Source organism: Pinus tabuliformis, chromosome 1_2, assembly GCF_031772625.1.
Source record: "Pinus tabuliformis cultivar Carrire ecotype Pingquan chromosome 1_2, CPIR1, whole genome shotgun sequence".
NCBI classification, from domain to species: Eukaryota; Viridiplantae; Streptophyta; class Pinopsida; order Pinales; family Pinaceae; genus Pinus; species Pinus tabuliformis.
In genome coordinates, this window is record NC_142298.1 from 180,657,966 (window position 1) to 180,667,560 (window position 9,595).

At 33.3% G+C, this 9,595-nt stretch overlaps 1 pseudogene; it reads left to right on the top strand.

Annotated features, from left to right (window-relative positions):
• The first annotated feature begins 4,839 nt into the window (after positions 1–4,839).
• Positions 4,840–6,046, top strand: LOC149205093 (F-box/LRR-repeat protein 3-like; annotated as a pseudogene).
• Positions 6,047–9,595: the final 3,549 nt, after the last annotated feature.

Genomic DNA, 9,595 nt, shown 5'->3' on the forward strand with positions numbered 1-9,595 from the left:
GGTATGTTGATTTACTTTGTAAAGGATGACAACATCAAGATGTGGTATGAGTACAATACAACAAGGGATGGGAGTACCCATGAAATAATTCTTCTAAATTATCATGCACTCAAATTTAGTTCCTTTCAAAATAATACATGCAGTGACTCAAATCTCTTTTCACTTTAACTTCACAGTTCTCCTCTAGGATGAACTCTGTATCTTCAAAGAATACTCCAGTGTTATCATCTTCAAGAGTTGTCATATATATATATATATATATATATGCCAAAGATATCATCATGATTAATTCTTCCACTTAGAATCCTCTATTTCTTTATGACATGACATAAACATGTCGCAACAGAGCTAACAATAGAATTGTTGAGGGAGAATTCATGTCAGTTATTCAAATATAATATAAGTTAGTGGAAGCCACTTTGATCCAAATATGAAGTTTTGGACACTGAATGCTTCAGAGATTTTTGAGGACTAGTACACTCTCTCATAATCTTACCTTCTAGGGCCTTCATTCTGAAACTCTCCCATGAATACATTAACTAGAACTAGATATTCATTGGGTGCGAGCCATCCAGCAGGATCCACGACTTTGGTAAGATATGAATGGATGAAAACTCTGAAAAAGCACTGATTCAAAGGTCTCCCAGGTATGTAGTAATTTCTTTTGACAAGGATAAGAGTTCAGGGGTTCCATCAACCCTACATTTCTTAAAATAAAATCTAGTTTTTTGATTGGGATCAAATTTTTCTCATGCTGTACAAGTGTTTTTTTGTCCCAAAAGTAGTGTTAAAACCATTAGGGTGCAATTATGAAATAATGAAGCAGATTTCCAAAATATGAAGTCCAGTGTGCCAAATATTGTACATTCTCTATAGAATTGGCGCAGTGTGTGTGAATATAAAGTTGCATGATATCCCTTGAATGAGAAATCAAAGAAGGCCATTTTGTCTGCACTCACTCGAAGGGCTACTGCTCACATACTTTTGAGACCCGATTTGTTTTCAATTGTTAAATCTTGAGCAATGAATCCATTTCGATCAATAGATTCATCACAAAAAATGTTAATATTAGTTCTATGCTAAACTAACCTAACATATTGCCAATATATGAAAGCATTAAGAATGCAATTATTAGTGAAAGGAAACAAGCAACAATAAAACAATTCTAAACCGACAGCTTCACTCTGCCTTATGAGATTACAAAGAAATGGTGAAATTTCGTTCAAATGCATGTAAGAAGCTACTAGGAAATTGTGAAATTTTCTCAAATGCATGAGATAAAAAAGTAATTAATTATAGGAATAAGACTTACAGACAATGGCACAAGTTTTTTTTATAAAGAAGAAAGAATGTGAATATATAAGAACTCTTCAATATAAATAGAAAACCAAAAGGTTTTTTCTTCCCATTGACAACGTGGATCTATTAGGCATAAACTACCTTGCAAATGTGATGGAAAAAAATCTTAGTCTTGATGAAAGAGAAAAACGGATTAAATGAGGCTACTAGTATTATCAGGCAATAAATTAAATTGTTGGATAATGTATTCTAGATAGAAATACAAGTATGTTTATACATTCATATACTTGTTGTAATTTAAGTCTACAAAAAAGAAATATAGTTCAGACACATGTAGATGAACATCGATTATATACAAATAAAGTAATTACAAAGAGATCATATCATCCGCACATAGATAATGGATAGTGGAAGAATGGGAAAGTACTTGATATGGTAGAAAAATGGTCTAGCAATATTTAACCTTTTCAATGCCATTTGATTGCTTTATATAGGTGAAGCTAGTTGACGATACAATTACCTAAGACAATCTCACAATATTTAAAAATGCAATGATAAAAGAGGATACCGAGCCTTTCTAGAAAACTATCACTTAATATGAGCGTTGAAGACATATTAGCCCCATCATTTTAAGGTCCAATAAACAAGAAATTTGAAATAAGTTAAATAAGCAATAAAACAAAATAATTATCAATCAGAACCATAAATCCCAATAAGTGTAATATTTTATTGAAACATCCCCTTGACTCCATCTAATGTCCACAAGACTCTGCAAAAACTTGTGAATAGAAATGTCAAATATTTGGTGTAGTCAGAATCAAATATTTTATGATGATGTAGATGTTACTGCAAAAAACAAGAAATAGAAAGAGACCGTGCCATGAAAAGTATGGGGAAATATCAAATAATAAAAATGTAAATAAGATTACATGCTTGAGATATAGAGAGATCGATTGAAAGCTATTTTATCGACTGGATATTATCGACTGGATAGGCCAAACTATTTCACATAGACGATGAACTTATCCAAATTTGACCAATAAGGAGGGAATGGACAATTTCACACAAACAATGAAGTTATCCAAATTTGACAAACTGGGAGGGAATGAGCATTTTGAACCTCCAAACAAAACTATCCCTTGCCATTATTAAATCAATAACATGTATTTTAGAGAAATGAATGGAGTTAACATGACAATATTTTTCCTTTTAAGTAAATTCAACCCATGGGATAAAATTTTAAGGGAGGGAGATTAGATACGTATTTTGAACATAGTATGAAACTCTATCTCGTAAAATTCATTTCCCATTATATTACCAGAAACGTGATGGTAGCCACCGTTCTCGAAAAAAAATCTAATAGAAACAAGATGACACGGAAGACGCCGTTCTCGACGCCCGTTGTCATTTTTTTGAGTGAGAAACTCGTTTTTTAAGAAACAAATCGTTTCTTAGAGCATATTGATACAAAACGTTCATTTATTTTGCTGCAATGTTTTTGTTTCTCCTCAGTTTCTCATCTGTTTTTTTGGTTCCGTTCCCAACATGTGCAAACGAACTCCTATTAACCCTTGTTTCAAAGTCTTCGGTTCCATTCCCAACTCATGCAAATGAACTCTTGTTAACTCTTGTTTCAAAGATTCACTACATGCAACATAGTTTCCATTTCCAACTATGCAGTGTGCATGCAAACTAGCGATTGTGCATCATGATGGCTGGGTAAGGCATGTCTTGAGGCATATTTTAGATGTAGAGGAGAGAATAAGGCCAGTGAATTTTTTGAAGAAAAGAACAAAAATGATGCATGCCTTAATGGAAAACAACATTCTTCAGTGTCTAGCACTTCCGCTAGTGCTCTGAAGAGAATCAATTTGAAGAATAATAAAAGTCAAGGCCACAAGAGAAAGCCATCTGCAGACACTAGTAATATGGAACAACTATGTAGGTCACTAGTCCCAAATCCACAGATCTTTGTTGTTTCGAAACACAATGTAAAAGGTTATTCTTAAGTTTTTTTTATGGTACTGGTCCCATTGGGTAGAAAATACGCATTGAGAAAAATTTGTGGATTTTTATGCACAATTCAAAGGATTTTTGAGACACTAGATGATATAAGTAGGAGGGCAAGGAATGAACTTGAGATGAAAGAGGATAATGAATGCTAGAGTGTAGTAACATATGAGATTTCAGATTCTTCAGAATCCTCAGAGACTTTAGAGAGTAAGGTTTATAACCAAGATATTCTTACCCATACACCTATTTTGGAAGAGAGCACCCAAACTTTAGCGAAAACAAGGATTTTTGTGAATGCTTTTGCTCCACATTTACTTTGCTTCCAAAAATATGGTTACTGGTAGCTCACATTCAATTTGTTTCAAGTACCTTTCTCCCAATATTGGCACCCAAGGTCTTGATCCTAAGCATTCTTTGATAACTAATGTGTACAAGATGCATAGAGAACAACCCAACAATACTGAGAAGTGCACCCAAGGTCTGGCTCTTTTGACAACTCATCTAGTTGAGAAGCAGAGAAATCAAAATATAAAATGTAGAAAGAGGGTTAATGGTCTTGACCTTTCTACCTGGGATAATTCTAATTCCAAATATGTAGTTCAAATTTCTAAGCATAGCAAGCCAGTTAGTCAAAGGAACAAGCCACTAAAAAAAAATTACAAACACTAAAGATTTAGACGTCTGAAAGTAGTTTTCTGCAAAATAAAACCATTCATGATAAAGAACTTGGAAGCAGTGGCTAAGGAGCTTTATTTGAAAATGCAAGAGATTGAATTGCATGGACCCTCTTTTCATGTTATTTTGCATGTCAATCCAATAGTGTAAATTCTAAATTGAAAAATTTGCAAGAAACTGGTGAGTGCTCTTAATTTTTAAAGTTTTTACTATATGAATAGAGGATTGGGAATTTGTCCAAAAATGTAGTGTTTTAGTACTACGATGTGAGAAATTTGTTTGTAGAATTTTCTTTCCATGGCCTTCTGAAAGAGTTCAGAGTGCTTCAAATTTTGATTTTGAGGTGGCTAAAGTATAACTCATCGCTGATGATGAATGCATTGTTTTATGTTTTTCATATTTTTCTTGTTTTCTCTCTCTCCTCATTTCTTGAATGCATAACCTCCAAACTCCGTTTCTTTTTCCGTTGTCGTTTCTCATTTCGTTTCCCGTTTCTCATTTCTGGTAACCCCAAAGCCATCATATTTTTCATATAGACACATATTGCAACATTGTTAGTAAAGTTATTGTGTTACGCAACTTACACTTTTGAAACAATGCAACATTCACACTTGCTGGAATCAAAGACACCCTACCTAAGAGAGAGGATGGGACATAATCAAAGCTATTGTCAAGAGTATACAAGAAAATGACAACAAGGCAAGATGAAATGATATATATCCATGTATTATGCAAATAGGTAACAAAGAAAGAGGCCAAGGGTAAATTACCCACATTGGCTGATTTGTAAACAATCATTCCATCTTTCTCACTCTTGTGGCATGTCGTGGAGATTTGAACAACTAAGATCTCACCTGTTGTTGTGATATAACTGATATTTATATCTTAGCCATTGGAAAATCAACATATATATTTCATCTCTTAAGATGGAATCCTACAGCTTGGACACATAAAGAAGTTTGACTATGTTAGGAGATGACTTTCCTTTTGCGCAAGAGCTTGACCTTACTGACTGTAACATAAATAATATATGTTTTGTACATTTTTTAGATATGAAGAGAATATTGACAGTAATTATGTGAATAGTAATTAGTAATTTTTATTAGTTTTTGGATATTTTTATTCTTGTTTATGCCTTTGTATTTATTGTATTTGTTCCTGCAAGATTGAAATCCCTATCTAAGTGTTTGGAATTGGTCACATTGAAACTAGGATTCTGCCCAAATATATCCAATGAAGGGATTGCCCATATAGGGGCCCATTGTTCATATCTTTAAGAACTTGATTTGTACAGGTAGATACCATTATTTAAGTGAGCTCGTGCATTTCTAATAAAATTTTATTAGAAATGAAAATTTAAAATATGTTTATCAAAATGATGTTTTCTGAAGATGTTTGCAGCTTACTAATGGAAACTATATGTCCAGATCTATAGGAGTTGGAGATGTTGGATTAGTAGAAATTTCCAATGGTTTCCCAAATTTCAAGAGTATTAATGTTTCTTACTACATACATGTGTTGACAATGGTTTGACATCTCTTCCTCAATTGCAAAAACTTCACTAGCTTGAAATTCAAGGTTGTTCTAGAATTTTCTTTGTTGTTTTTTCTACAATTTCTTTAGGATGTAAATATATCTTTGAATTAGATATCAAAATGTGCTACAAAGTGAATAATGTTGAAATATTAGTTGTATCCAAGTGCTGTCAAAATTTGCAAGAGTTGAGTTAGATTTAAATTTCAATTCATCCTCCCATGTATATTTGTTGAATGGAAGGAAACCTTTTAACATTGAAATCTGTGGTATTTTTGTAGATGGATGTCTAATATTGTCCAATATTAGATGTTGGGTTTTTAGCCCCTTAGCATTGGCAAGTATTAGAATCTTACAAAACATAAAGCTAGTTTATTTGAGGAATTTAATAGTTAATGGTTTCAAGCCTACAAAATTTTGGAGAAACTCAAGCTTCTTCAATCCTTAATTACATTTACCACAAGTTCTGATTGAGATGTTGGTTGGGTGCAATATTTGATGGATAGATAAGCCTTTTGTAATGTAATATGATCTAAGTGTACATTTTATTATGTACATAACAATTAGTTGCATGCCATTCACAAAAGACTTAATTTATTAACATAAAAAATCTATAGGAAAAATATAGAAAAACCTTTGAGAAAACACAAAGTTCAATACAAGACATGCTTGTAACTTGCCAAGAATAAAGTTACTCAATGATGACAATTAAGTTCCTCTCATAAATCAGATTTGCTTTTCTAACTAGTCAATTGTTTTCTCAATTTAAATCTAGACACAATACACATGAGCCAAGTTGAACATACCTTGTGTTTTCTCATTCTTCTCTTGAAATAAAGTTACACAAGAATTCCACATGACAGTGCCACGAAAGGCCATGTCTTAATCACACCATGGTCATCTGTGTTAATCTTGACTATTTAATAGTTCCATAATTCATAATTAAGATGAATTTTCACTTATGTACATTTTAGAATCACATCATTTGCAAAATCACCTTTGCATTACTTAACTTCTCTCTCAAGCAAATGGGAACTAGAAGAATTCAAGCCTTTTATTTATCATATTTCAGGTTAGAAGGTTAGAGTTCAACCCTTTTATTTATCATATATCAGGTTAGAGGGTCTAATCCAATGAGTTCCATTGTTCTTGAAGCGAGTGTACACAATAACATTCAATCACAATAGTTATTCATTCCAATATAAACCCATAGGGAGAAACTGTATTGCTCCTTTACAACATTCACCCCCACACACATATAGAGGCTCAACATTTAAGTGTTGAAATAAAAATAGAGAGAACTCAATGGTAGTAACATATATTAGAATTATATTGAAATATGCTATTTTACAGTAAAGAGCTAGATGTTTGAGTACAATGAAGAAAAGATTTAATATCCATATAAACATGGTATATGATTCACCTTATAGAGATAATACCAATAAATTCCTTTCCAATAAAATGACTTAAATATGACTTTTATATGCAGTGATATGGTTACAAGAGCCATACATATAATCTGAGTAATAGACCAGATATTCATATAATCCCTACCAGTCATACAACGACTTTCTAGCATAGTTGCTGCCATTAGTAAAGGATATTGGAGTTTCCTCCAGCGATCTAAATAATAAAAACTAAACATTTCATGTTGTTCAAATTTATTGATATATTCATGACTGATCATCTCTAATGGGTGTGCCTTGGACTGTAGATAACCTGAGACTATCAAGCAATGCATTCCTTCCACTCAAAATAACATGGAAGAAGTCATTAAGCTATTTAAAGAGAGGATCTAACCCTTGGACAAGAAATCATACAATTTGTTGTAATTCTTGTATAGTAATTCTGATCTATTCCACTTTCTTTGTTCCATCGACAATGTCAGTAAGAGACAATTTATCAACTATAGGACGAACATTTTCAATGGCTGCATCCAACAATTTTAGCTCTTTCAAAACTCAAAATCATCCATTGGAAAAACATCTCTTGATTTCACCATTAATCCCTTGCTACAAAATCATGAATGTTGTGGAGCATGAAAACTGATAAGGAATATGCAATTCAATCAATGAGCTAGAGTGCCCAATGAGAGAAGATGCCACCACATTACATAGACATATGGTTGTTTCTTTCACTCCATACATTGCTCTCAAGAAAACACTACCCTTTGATGATGACTTTACCTTCCCAACCTGAAGGCTTTTTCTCATCTATGGTGATATCATAATGCAATTTTCAATCCTACTATTCCTTTAGGTGTTTGCACCATTTTTCATCCTAGGGTCCATTTTTCCCTTCAACTCTGAGAGAGAACCTTTAACACAGAAGAACTTCAATAGACCAAATTCCATCTGAAAATTCCAGCAAATGCAAAGCATAACGAACAAGAAGCTAGAAGCGTTGAAATTTTAAAATTTAGTGTAAGACAAATGTCTAAAATATTTACAGTTTTGTATTCATCCATCCATTTTTCATTCCATTCTTTTGTAATGAATTGGAGATCTATAATAAGAGTCTTGGGGTCCACGTGGTTAGCAAATAAAACCCCATGGCTTGTTACATCCAGGACAAATTTAACAACATGTCCTTCAGAATATTGGCTCAAGTTTCTTTATTCTTAGTGTTAAGGAAATCTCAAAGGTGCTCAATATCTGATTAAACTTTGCAGATTGATCATCTGATCGATTAAAAGCAACCATTCTAAAAGGATTTCCAAAGTTTTGGCATAGATAATGGCCATCTTGTGTGTGACTCATTGTTGAAGGAATTCACAAACCAAATGATAAAAAATATGGGAAATTCTTGTAACATAAACCCCTGTTTTGTTTCGATTTTGTTGCGATAGGATGGAAAATGATGGGGATCCAAGGGTAAAAATAACATACAACTCTGAGAATCAAAGTGAAGCACATTAGATTATAGATAACACAACACAAAACTTAGAAAAATTCAGATACAACACAGAAATCACAAACTTCTATTACATTGAAGGCCTTTTCCTTTGCTTGGATTGCTCAGGAAGAGGAAATAATACAAATTTATAGATGAGGGGAGAAGAGTTCTAGATTTTTCCTCATGTAAAATTCTCAAGGGCAGTGGTTGGCATTAGCAGTAACTTTCAACGTAGGCAGTGGAGTGTTGGAGAGTCGGTACCGATGACTATTGGACAGTCAACGAGAGTCAACATCAGCTTCCTTTGGATTCACATTTAACATTATCTGACTTGAATCCAAATTAAGATTCATGAATTAAGTCACACAGAGTCCTACCAGGCCTCTACATAACTCATGTTTATTTCTTGGTAGAATATTAGTGAGCATATCAGCAGGGTTCTTATATGTATGGATCTTTTCCAAGGATAATTTCCCTTCCTCCAACACATGCCAGATCCAATGGTACCTTAAGTCAATGTTCTTGGTTTTTGAGTGAAATTTTGGGTTTTTCACCAAGTGAATAACACTTTGACTATCAAAATATCGCACATACCCTTCATGATTTATTCCTATCTCTACTAGGAATTCTTGCATCCATAACATCTCTTTACAATCTTCTGTTGGAGATATATATTCTGCCTCTGTTGTAGAGAGAGATACTATTATTTTTAGCCTTGACACCCAAGATATTGCTTCCCCTACAAATTTATACAAATAACCCGTAGTGGACCTTCTAGTGTCCATATCACCAGCCATATCTACATATGTAAATCCTTCAAGCACAATCTCATTATGACCAAAACATAATTAGTAATGACTAGTACCCTTGAGATACCTCAAAATCCATTTTATTACTTGCCAATGTTGTTTTCCTAGATTGGCAAGGAACCTGATCACTATTCCAACTAAATATGCAATGTGTGAATACCATGCCATACATCAAGATGCCAACTTTTGAAGCATAAGGAAGCTTATTCATTTCTTCTTTCTCCTTGTCACTAGTAAGAAATAACTCAGTACTTAAATTGAAGTGGGATGCAAGGGGTGTACCAACTGCCTTGGCATCCTTCATATTAAACTTGTCAGACACCTTCTTAATATATTTTTCTTGAGACAACCACAACCTTTTGTTTTTCCTG